The sequence below is a fragment of the Zeugodacus cucurbitae genome, chromosome 4, assembly GCF_028554725.1.
Source record: "Zeugodacus cucurbitae isolate PBARC_wt_2022May chromosome 4, idZeuCucr1.2, whole genome shotgun sequence".
Lineage (NCBI taxonomy): Eukaryota > Metazoa > Arthropoda > Insecta > Diptera > Tephritidae > Zeugodacus > Zeugodacus cucurbitae.
Window position 1 is genome coordinate 53,286,384 of NC_071669.1, and position 12,263 is coordinate 53,298,646.

At 33.5% G+C, this 12,263-nt stretch overlaps 1 protein-coding gene across 3 annotated transcripts in view; it reads right to left on the minus strand.

The window, feature by feature from the left end:
* The window catches only part of LOC105211059 (merozoite surface protein 2), a 196,169-nt gene that overhangs the window by 103,193 nt on the left and 80,713 nt on the right, over window positions 1–12,263 (minus strand). For 2 of the 3 annotated variants that reach the window (XM_054229602.1, XM_011182327.3), the window contains exon 1: window positions 7,322–8,160. The exons of the other annotated variant lie outside the window; for it this stretch is intronic. The gene's annotated coding sequence lies outside the window, so the exon portion shown is untranslated. Of the gene's footprint in view, window positions 1–7,321; window positions 8,161–12,263 lie in introns of those variants that run through there. 3 annotated transcript variants of the gene reach the window in all.

Below are 12,263 nucleotides of genomic sequence, written 5' to 3' on the forward strand. Positions count from 1 at the left end.
GTGCAAAGCATTTATAATTTATGATTTATGAGCGCATAAATTGCTTTTGAAAATGTCAGCGAGTAAAATTGAGGTGGACAAGCTTTTAAAGTGAGTGACACACTCATATTCAGGCATTTATTTCATATTTTATTACTTTTTTTTTACGTGCATGTGGCAACTCCAAACACACACGCACACACACCTAAGTACAATATTTCTTCTTATGCAATCAGCTTAGAATCACTTAGTCATCACAAAGCACAAAATAAATATTATTAATAAAACATAATGCCATAATGCCTTAATGCTTTGCTATAATAATAAAAATATATTTATTTAAGCGCTTTTTGTTTATGCAACAAACAATATCCATGAATAATGGTAATTAACTACAATAATAACCGTTAAGCGCCCAAAACATGACAGTGTGTGTGTTGAAATTGCTGAAAGGAAAATTATTTGTCGTGTTGTTATTGTTGTTGTTGTGAACGCATCAGTCATTACATAAGCACACGCTTGCATTTGAGTGACATTTTCAACTTGCTTACATAATTGTTTAGCTGCCAGTTGTGTTAAGCGACATAATTTGATTTTTTGTTTGTTTTTCATTTAAATTATATTTAACAAGCGTTTAATTTGCGTAAAATAATTAAGCTAATGATTATATTATGCAATAAAAACATATTTATGTTGTGTAAATTGATGCTTGTAACTTCACTCATGTTGCCAAAGGCGCTAATTTATATGCGGATATGAATTTTATGTCATCTGAACTCTACCTCTAGGCGTCTAACTGCCATAAATACTTACGCTGTTACGCTTTTTCGCATTTCATAAGTCAGTTGAGAAGTAGAGACCTTTGTACAATGAGGAAAGATGACCTTTAATACGATCTATAATAAGAGCAAACTTTCAATTTAGTTCATACGATTTATTTGCCACAGTTGTGGGTATTGCTTCATAGTTCCATATTTTAAATAAGTTTAGGTTCATATGAGTCCCCCTTTGTACTTTCAACCCTTTAAGACAGTTATTTATGTCAATTAAGGTAATAATAAGCTACAAAGGAGATAGTTTAGACCACTCTCTTCTGATGTTTCTAAACAAAGTTTTAAAAGGATCCAGTCTCCAAAATAACCCTTGGCAATAGATTCTAAGTAAGATATAGGAAAAGCAAAAATTAATACACATTTTACCCGTATTCTCCGAGAGTTCAAAGATCTATAACCTGTTCTTGGACAAAATGATTTAGATTTTAGAAATATCTATGTTTTCGCTTCATTGAGACTCAATTAAATTAAATGTTAGTATAGTTAGAGGAGCCAATATTGTGATATCTAGTACACCTTGCATTAAGATTAGACAGTAATGCTGGACTGAGTGTCTAATGTACTATTTGTTTTGCCCGAGTATTCAAAAAATCGATTTTTTTGTTTTGCTTTAAATCTCTTCCAAAACTATCTAAGAATATGTCTTTAAAATTCCAGAGGCCAATTCGACATATTTTCGAAGCTAGAGCAGTTTTAGTGGCCGAGCGACGAGCAGGTACGAATACTCAGCAGAACTTTAAAGCGCGTTTTCTCGAGTTTTCATTTTCACAAGTGTTAGAAAATGGTGCCGGCGATAGCAAAAAAAAATATATGTCCGATCGAAAAAACCCAAAGTGATCTAGCTACAGTATTAAATTATCTTCTATTTGAACTAAAAAAGTTGGACAAAAGCATTATTTAAACTACTTGTTTTGCAACTTAAAGTCAATTATTTTTCTTAAAAAAGTGAATTATTTTTCAAAGTTCGAAAAAATTTGGAATTTTATAACTTCTTAACTTTAGTTCATAAAGAAAAGAAACTTATAAAAATTAAAAAAAAAAATTTGGTTCAACTGTTTCAGATGCATCCAACGACCTCCATCACCGGCACCGATTTACAAGTGCAGACTCCAGGCGCTTCAGAAAAATACTTACAACTTTGAAAAAATTTCAGTATTTTTTAATAATAAATATTGTTATACTATCGTCTTAAAATTCCGTTTACCGCAATCATTTCCTTCCCTAAACAAAAAAATTGTTAAAAAAACGATTTTTTTCGGCTTCTAAAGCAGACTACTGCCTAAAAGGTAATTTTATTGAAAAAAAAAAAAACTTTGTGATGGGATATATTATACTCGTATAAGACTTATAACAAGTTTCCCCTAAAGTTAATGTTCTTACCGCAAATTTACACAAGGTTTTCCATAATCTCAATTTTACGAACCGGAAAGAGTAATCGAGAAAAAATGAAAGTAAATGGAAGATTTTGTTTTAAAAAAGGATTTGCTAAATATCCCATTCTAAGTATTAATAATAATACAGAATAGCATCTCATAAAATCAATTAGTAAGTCTTGGTCCCTATACAATCTAATCTATATTACATTTCTGCAATGTTTTAATGATCTTTCGAGTAATGTTGACCCTTACTTCGTTCCTCGGTATGCTAAAACTGTATTTGTTATTAATATTCTATGGAATTTCAGTGGGATCTCATGTTTGAAGTTTCTTTTGGCCCTCAGTTCTGTATTTTTTTATTTTTTTAGTAATTTCTAAAGACATTCAAAAGAATCATGGCTGGCTCATTCCCATCGTGACATAAAACATTCCGAAAGGTCCAATTCTCTCAAGGCAGTAAGTTTTGCCCGGCAAATTCTATCAAGAACCTTATAATCTGATCAACTTCAGTTTTGTAGACTTTGAAGAATTAGAGCATGAGTAGCTGGGAGGAAATTTCTAATAGAAAAAGTGAAGTACATTATTATTGAGTTTCAGCTTCAGTTTGTTGTTGAGATCATGTAAAATATTGGTCTACAACTTTGCTTCCGCCGTTTTCCAATGAATGTCTCTAGGGTCAAGCACTGGTCGATTAAATCGATTAAATCGTTTTATATCGATCTTGGACATTTGTGTCAACATTAACCCAACAAAATATTTGTAGAGATCTATTTGCCTCCCAAATTTATTCTCAACTGAAAATGTCACTTTTTGAGCCGAATTCTCGACATTTGCGGGAAATTTTGCTTTTCTTTTTTAATTCCAAGAAAAGTGTGGCTGAAGCTCATCGACAGTTGTAACCGTTTTCATACAAAAAAACTTAAATTTACAAAAAAACGGCGGAAGCAAAATTGTAGAGACATTACAAGGAGTATACGGGATCTTTTTTATTTATCTTGACAGTTAAGCCATTAATAATATAAAGTTGTTAAAAAATAATATTGAAAATTTAAACCAATTTTAAGGGGGTCATCCCCTGTGATGGGCTCAAATTTTTTTTGTTTTAATCATAAATTGCCTACTTAACATCTCTAGAATACGGTAGTAAGGTGATTTTCAGAAATTCGAAGTAATTTCAAAGACACAGTAGTTAGAAGACGGAGCTGCCTGAAGCGTTCAATTGACAGCTGGGGACTTTGAATGCAAAGCGTTTTTCTCAAAATCGTGTTTTTCAAACATTTCTCCATCGTATCTCAAAAACGGCTTGACCAAATGACTTGAAATTTGTAGGGTTCATTAAGCACATGTAAAAACATAGAAAGCTCTTTTATTATTTACAAATACTAAAAACTACGATTTTTTTAAAGCAAAAAACTTAAAAAAAAAAACAGATAATATTTTTAATTTAATTTAATGCCAACCAAATTTTTTTTTGTAGAAATTTATATTTTAGAAATATATTTTAATAAATGATACCGAAGGTTTTATTTATTTACTGGTCGTAGAAAAAAATTCTACAAAATTACTAAAAAACAGCCCATCACATGGGATGGATGACTCATTTTGTGGGAAACTTCAAAAGTTTCAAGTGAAACAAAAAGCGTAAATTCAGTTAACTTTTCGCGGTTGGTTCAAAAGGTAAAGCTACAGGCTTTGCCTACTATGTATTCATCAGCTCTACTGAAATTATTTGATAGCAAACTAATATACGCTGTTAATATTGGATCTCAAAAGCAATATCCAAATATATTTCAAAATAATTTTCTCTCCGCAGAGTATATTCCTGTTCTATGGAAACTAATCCTTAATGCCAAATGAATACTTTCTCCTTTCTAAATGCTACTTCAATATCAAATTTATCCACTTATCCAGATTATGTACACCACCGTACATGCAAAAGCTGTCATATTTTCTATTAAACAGTGCACATGAACTTAATTAACACAATCCAATATATAGATTTGTGAGTATGTATGTGTAGAAGCATTAAACATTACTGTCAATCAGCATTGACTTTACAATGGTGGTCTATAAACGCACACATACACACAGAGCATTCTGATTGCTGATTGTGAATTAAATGCACTCGGTAGTGTACTCAAATACATACATACGCACATACATATACATATATATGCGTGCATTATCAATGTGATTATCTCTACGGATACGACATAGGTATGTATGAGTGTGTGTGTGTGCGTCTACTTAGCAATAGTAAATTCGTTTTCACATTTGATTGGCAGTGTCATTGCCGGTGTCAACAGTATCACCGAATGCTCGCCCACAATTTTCAGCTTTTATGTGGACTACAAACATACTCCCATATACACATATTCATGGATATATGTATACATGTAAGTGCTAATACACTCGCTCGCTGTTGTGGGAGCGTGTGTAAGCGCATTATTGGCTTTTATTGTCGCTTGTCAAATTGCATTGTTTCCAGGATATTTCTACAGTTTATTATGGCTCTTATGTTGCATTGTATGTTCATTATAAATATACCAATGCACTGGAATTTTTTTCTATATGTATGTATATAAGTGGCATATATGCATGTAAATATGTGTGTGAGTATATAATCACACTGTCATTCGGTTATTATTACAATTCACACATAATGACAGCATATCACGGAAATTAACGACTATCTTTAAATGCTGCAATATGAGAATTATTTTTATGCATGACGCAGATACATACAGACATACATAGTTATTACTGAAAGTATGTAGCATAAGTTTATAATGCATTAAACTGTATTTATATAGTTTTCTGAATTTATCTATAGAATGCTATGCTATTGCTATTTTATATACATATATACACATACATATGTATGTTACATTATCACTTGTACGTGTTATCACTTCCTTTGAATGCAATTGAAACCATTTATAGTGGCAACAACACTGAATGCCGTTCATTTTTGCAATCAATCTCGCACATTCTTACACACAAAAGCATTGCTTTCATGCAGCTTACATATCTGAAAGTGTTTGCACTCCTTTCCATGAAGCTCCACTATTTTTATCAAACTCCCGTATGTAAATGCAATTACTTTTGTCCATATGATCGTTGAACTATTTGAACCGATGATAATGAAGTTAAGTTCCTGGACATAATTGATAGAGATGCTGTAGATTTTTGCAATAACTATTACTAGGTCTTAATCGGCGGCACATTAATTTGATATATAAATATATAATTATTATTCTATTTTAGTAAATTTGTCATTGCGTGTTCGTGAATTCTTGACAAAATCGCCAGATATGACTCTGTGTGATTTTTTCCGATTTCCAAAAATGAAAAGAGCCTTAATACGACAGCTCTGCACTACAAACAAACGAGAACACGCTGAAAGAATCAAAGGCTATCCCAAAAATTGAGTTTGAGAAATGTTTCGACAATACTGGATTTCCAATGTGAGAAAATAAATATGGAACAACCTTGGAACTTCATTACTTTATTAGGTGTAACAGAGGGTTCAATGGCTAATTTGAAATTTTGACGGATTACGAAGGATTCATAAATATTATATGTAAATTTTTGATGACACGATCTAAACTCTCCAATGCGCTATTGTTGTATAATCATTTTGTTGGTTTTGGAAGACACAGCTAGCGATATAGTCTGAGTTTAAACAAATTTCCGGATCATACCAGTTAGTAAGAATAAATTATATTAGAAATCAAGGATGTCAAGTGTCAATACCTTTACTCAAAGATTTAGTGATACAAAAACTAATGTTTGGAAGACCAAAACTATTCAACCAATAAGTATTTTTTCAAATATGAAAGCAACAACAAAATTATACAGTTCAATTCAATACAAGATTGTACGCGGATTACTCAATAAAGCAGGTATAAGTTCTTCCAAATGTACACATACATATGTTGGTGCCAATCAACCAATTTTACGTTAGTCGTTTTACGATTCGTCACTCGCTAAGTTCGATGAAATCGAAGACAACTTATACAATACATAATGAGCTTGCATGTCTACTCGTATTACATAACAAATTTTTTCGCATGTGCCGAAAATTTTGTAGAGTTTACAGTTCAAAAATAAATAGTCTAACCTCCAAGTTCAAGCATTTTTTGAATAAGCAGCGAAGATTGAACAAATATAATTATTTTATATTTTAAACCAAAGTCTTGGGGAACAACTACTAAATTCATTGGAAATACAGTTCATAACTCGAAGTTGCACACAACTCGAACTCTTGAATTACCAATAGAAGTCAAATGTCATGCAAATTACCTTCCATAACTCGAACTCTCTATACCTCGAAGTTTTTTTGTGGTAATTCGACTTAGGGAAGTTCAACTGTATATCAAAGTTTTTGTACCTTGATTTGTACGGCGAAGAAACTGATTGAAAAAGAGGAACAAGAATTAGGAAAGGTTCACATAGGTTGCGGTATGATAATGCAAACTGCACTAAAACAATTATGAAGAAAATAGCTTATGAGGTAAAATAAAGTTTATGCTGCTACTCGAAACTATATTGTTTATGCGGTTCAAGAGCATTGTATTGACTAACTGAAATTCAAGCTTCTTACGTTATCAAAAATAGATTCATCAGTTGGCAATGGATCATCATTATTCATTTTGGATGTATAAAACTAATTCTAGCGACAAACTATATTTTTAGTTTTCGGTGAATTCAAATACTTGTTTATACTACGTTCAGCTTCAGAAAGGCATTATGCAGTGATAGAAAAGTTTGTTCCTAACTCTTCTGACGCTTTGTCACAAAATTTCATGAAATTTATTCTGTTCACTGTTGGTTGCAAACCGCAAAGATTCTCGCACACCAAACTATTTCGATATTTTTGTATTTTTCTACGTGAAAGGATAGCAGGGTGCTGAAGAGAAAAATCGATTTGACACCTACGCATATGTACGTTTATATTTTATTAAGCATATGGAAATATGCAGATAAGCATTTTTACCTTTTCAGATACAAACATACATACAGACATTTTTATTGACTCATTCATAGTGAAGTGGATGTGTTTGGGTAAGTGTGTGTGTCTTTCCAGCACTTATAATCACAGCGGATTTTTGCTGATTTTTTTTAGCTTACCTGCTACGATGGATGTGTGTGTGTGTGCGGATGCGATAAATAAGTGGCAACGGAAAGAAAACTGCGCAACACGCAAGCAATTACTTTGTTGTTCTTGCTGCTGCTTTTACGCTCTGTGGCTGAAGGATGCCGCTGGCGATGCTGACTGACTCAAGTCCTACTATTTGTTGAATAAATGTCGATGAACAAATGTAAATTTTTGTGGTGAATTTGCAAATACGCCGAATACACTCACGAAATTAAACGCGTTTATTTTGTTGTTTTTGTTATTGTGTTTTCTGGTAAACACTTTTGGGATTTTTGTCAGCGAATGAATCTTGCACTGCACTCTGCTGCGAAGGTTTATTTTTGAGTACTATGCGCGCGCACTTGCCACACAATTACCGTTATGCACTTAAGGACTCAGTTCTATGAGAGCTTCATACAAGGATGCGAAGCACAATGTTGTTGTTATTGCTATTAACGCCCACACAAACGCTTTTACTCAACAGTTCACTAGCTTAGTGGCTCACAATCACATATAACGGTATTCAGCTATAAGGCGCTCTCCAATAAGGATATCTGGCGCTCAGCAAAGGACTCTTTTTGGCCGGAGAGATGCTGTGTCGTTGCGTTTACGCTGAGTTTGAGTTTGTTTTTTATTGTTGTTGTTGTAACACTTTATATCTATTTTAATTTTGAAACCGAAAATCGTTAATTCTTGGAATTTTTAATTCATTTGCTGGAAATACATAAAATTTTATATCGAAGTAATCTCGAATCACTACAATCGTTTGAGCGCGTTGAAGTCAAACTGATTTCAAGTGGCGTACAATTCCAGCGCTGGGCAATGGTAATGGTGGCAAATGTGCTCACTACTTGGCCAGACAACGCTCACAGACTGGTTGTTGACACCAATGAGTGAGTGAGTGAGTGAGCGAGCAAATGAGTGATACAATGAGTCCGCGATGAGCTCATGAGAAAAGATGTTAGTTGCTTGCTACGTGATTGAGAGTAGAATAATGACTGGAGTTTGAGTTAAGTGCGTGTATTTTGTAAAAAGAGCTGTGTTGAAGTCTTGAGTACTTTAGAATTAAGTGCATACGGTTGATTAACCGGCAAATATTTTGTTGAGTGTATTGCTTGACTTGAGTGAATTCGAAATTTTTTATTTTCACTCCACATTAATACACTTTCCTCAAATTATTATTTATTTTTCACCAGAGTGACTTCTCGTCTTGAGTTTGAGCCCTTACACGCTTTGAGCACAGATAGTTGACTGAGTATTTTATAATTTATTTTTTGTTTGTATTAATTTAAACAGGTTCTTAGCGCTGTGTTTTGATTGTCTTCATTCTCATGAACTGACAAATGGTAATGTAAGCTTCTTGGGGTCAGCGATTTAGTGAAATTGTATTGCATGTGGAGTTTTAGAGTTAAGTTACGTAGACATACATACATACATATACATAACTTTATTAGATTTCTGTACTTTATTCGCCTAATAAAAGGGAATATGCATATAAATCAGTGTTTTCTATTACATAATTATTTACAACTTTTTTTTACTTTTCCATATTTAATTTGCTGTCGTTCTTATCAGCACTTAGTTCTTTAATGCAACTACATTATGAGTATACATTACACAAATTGATACACTTAATGGTTGTTGTTTATTTGACGTCCATGCCGGTGGGTAATTCCACACAAAAATTATCGGGTTGCATATTGAATACTATAAGGGGCTTACGCCACCCAGAAATTTTCAAAAAATTGATTTTTTTTTTGCTTAATTTCAAATTCTATATTCTGACGAGTACTGTGAGATGTCTCCGAAAACAATATCTCAATAATTATGAATGCTATGATCATTAGAAGTCAGCGCGGTGAGAACGCAGCGCGGTGAGAACGCGGCGCAGCAAGATCAAAACATATTTACATGAACGTTGCATGAAAAAAACCAATCAAGCAAGAAATCGAGCTAGAGATAATACATGAATATATTAGCGGATCTGAAAGCTACTGATAAGTCTGCTAAAGGTGCCTGGTCCCAGCGGAATTAAAATTCTACAACTGATGACTTTGCAAGGAAAGATACTTATTGTTGGATGACTGGCACCTTGCATGAGTTTAGCGCGTTCTGGTGGGTTAACTATCAGAATTTGCATCATTGGACTCAAGATCACTCTGCCACGTCTTATGCAAATCGAGTTATGTAGCCATATTTTTATTGAATACTTGATATATGTCTTGCGTAGTACGATGTCCAATCTGTAAAATCAACTCAAGAACAAAAAAAAATACTAATTTTTGTCAAAGTTTTGACATTTTACGCGAGAGGGACTTGCAGTGACTACGATTCCAGTCCACCAACTCAACCGAAAGCATCATCTGATGAAATGTATTGAAAAATTCATAGGTTAAATTAGGTTTGAAAAATTCATAGATTAGGTTGGTCTGGTAGGCCTGCAGGCCTAGCATAGACCAGTTATGGGCCTTTGCGATACCAGAATGGAGTGCCTTCACGTGAACTTAACCCCTTAACAATTCGTTATTCAATTGACTTCCTCGCTGTAGTGTTAAAAACTTACGACTCACATCTATGTTAAAGTTGTTTGGAAGAACAACTGCATCATCTTAATCAATCAAGTGAGAATTATCTTAACTATTTCTTCGAGACTTAGCACATTTGTTATGTGTACTAGGCTTTTGATCGATGTAAGTGATCGATTTACTATAGTTGCATGGGTTTACGAAGAACTTTTATTGTAGGAGACCTATGTTAAATAATGTACGATGATTGTAGGATGTGCAGTTATCAGTGGAGAAGATCATTTTGTAGGTAGGACCCTTTTAAGCGAGTGACAGCGAGTAAAATGAAGGTACTTGGATACACTGACATTATGTCGACTTGATAAATATGTTTTGTCTGTTGTTAGTGTTTTGACAGAGTTTAATTGTAGTATTTTCTTGTCATTTTCAGAATTTTGTTTTCCAAGTAGCATTACTATTCGTGAGTATTGTTTTCTTTGTTGCTCTCTAACAAGAGATTAATACCGTTCTCTATATTTATGGTTGTAGTATTTGCATCGGAGAAATATGCGTTTATAATACTTTGAAGGTAAAAACCAGTCAGTCATTTCTGCTGCTCATTCATTTATTAGTGTTTTATTAAAACTGCTATATTTTCTGTACCTCCCTGTCTAACATTTTTTTCTATGAGTCACTTCTTTTGCTTATCCTCCAGGATATTTGCTTGTGTTCATAAATTTCTTTGATGATTGATTACCGGCTGCAAATTGAATGGCTTGAATGCTTTCCACGGGGATTATTACTTGTGGGCCGCCGCCGCCGAGCGGTTGAATGTCAGTGCCGGGAAATGTCTGGACGCTTAAATGGATAGCGAAATATGTTACTATGTATATATGTATATTTGTATGTATGAGTGTCTGTATTCAGTTGGAGAGCAGCAAGATGGATGACCAGCTGCAAGCTGCTGCACGGCAAAGTGACTTCTTCTACGCTATTTACATGCTCCAATAGTGGCGCTGCACTGTTGCCTTGGCGACTTCTGCTGCTGCTGCTTCTTCTACTTCCAGCAGAGATAAGCGCGACCAAATGGCGCATTTGCTGATAGCAGTCGCGACTTTTTTGTTGTTGTTGAGATTTTTATTTATTTTTTTTCACTTTTAATATTGTTTCTTCTGCTTTTACGCCATTGCGCTTTAGTTAATGCTCGTCACTTTGTTGTTGTTTTTTGTTGTTTGTTTATTTTTGTTTTTGTATATTTTTTTTCTATACACAGTTTACTTACAATTTTGTTGACTTTGTTTACATTCAATGTTGTTTGCACTTCGCTGTCTGCGCTTGCATTTCGCTTCTGTTTTGCTTACTGCAACTGCTGCCGCAACACAGCGCTTCATCAATAGCGTGTGTGTGTGTGTGTGTGTCTGTACGTTGACTTGCGTACTTGTGTGTTTATTAATCAACTGTGGCATTTATTTTTAGTCCCAATGCTCAACTGATAAGCGTTTATTTGCTCAAATAGTTTTAATAAATATTATTTATACACGCTCTGGTTGTTGCTATTATTCTTGTTGTTGTTGTTATTGATTTGCGTGTTTCATTTTATTTTTGGTGTTTTTTTTTGTTTATTTGTCAACATGTTTGTTGTATAATTTATGATTGTTGCATTGGGGTATACCAAAAAATACCGCTCAAAAACCCACTCGTTGCCGCTAAAGTTATCAAATAACTGTGTTATGTTTAATACCCACACACACACATACATATATACATACATAGACATATTTCTCGTTACTGATAACTTGTCAAAGCTGGTTATGCGGCAATTGAAGCGTTTGAAATTAGAGCAAAAAAATGTGTGTGGCGCTGTAATGAACTATAAACATGCATATAGAAGCACAAATGTATGTATTTATCTAAATTCAAGTATATGTATGTGTGTGTTTGCATATAGGAAATGCTGATAAAGATGAAAGTGTTTTTCGAATATCAGCTTGTTAGTAATGGAAATGAATATATACATACATACAAATAACAAGTAAGCAAAGACAAAGTTCGGGTGCAACCGAACATTTTAAACACTCGCAGTTTATTGATGTAATTCTATAAAGATAATATACAATTCGACCCATAAATTCGGCATAAAGTTTAATAGAATAACGAAAATCATCATAAATAGTATATGGAGACTGAGGTAACTCCTAAACCGATTTTACTCGTTTTCAACACCAAGATACAATATATCGAAGGCTATACGCTCACTTAATTTTATATTACTTATAATTAGGTATATGGGATCTGGAGGAAGTTATGTCCCGATTTTAACCATTTTTGGTACAGAGACGAACTATTATAAGAAAAAAATTCAGAGGGAATGAATTACATTAAAATATCTGAGGGATTTACCTAAGTATATTTTCGGTGAAAATATTTTAGG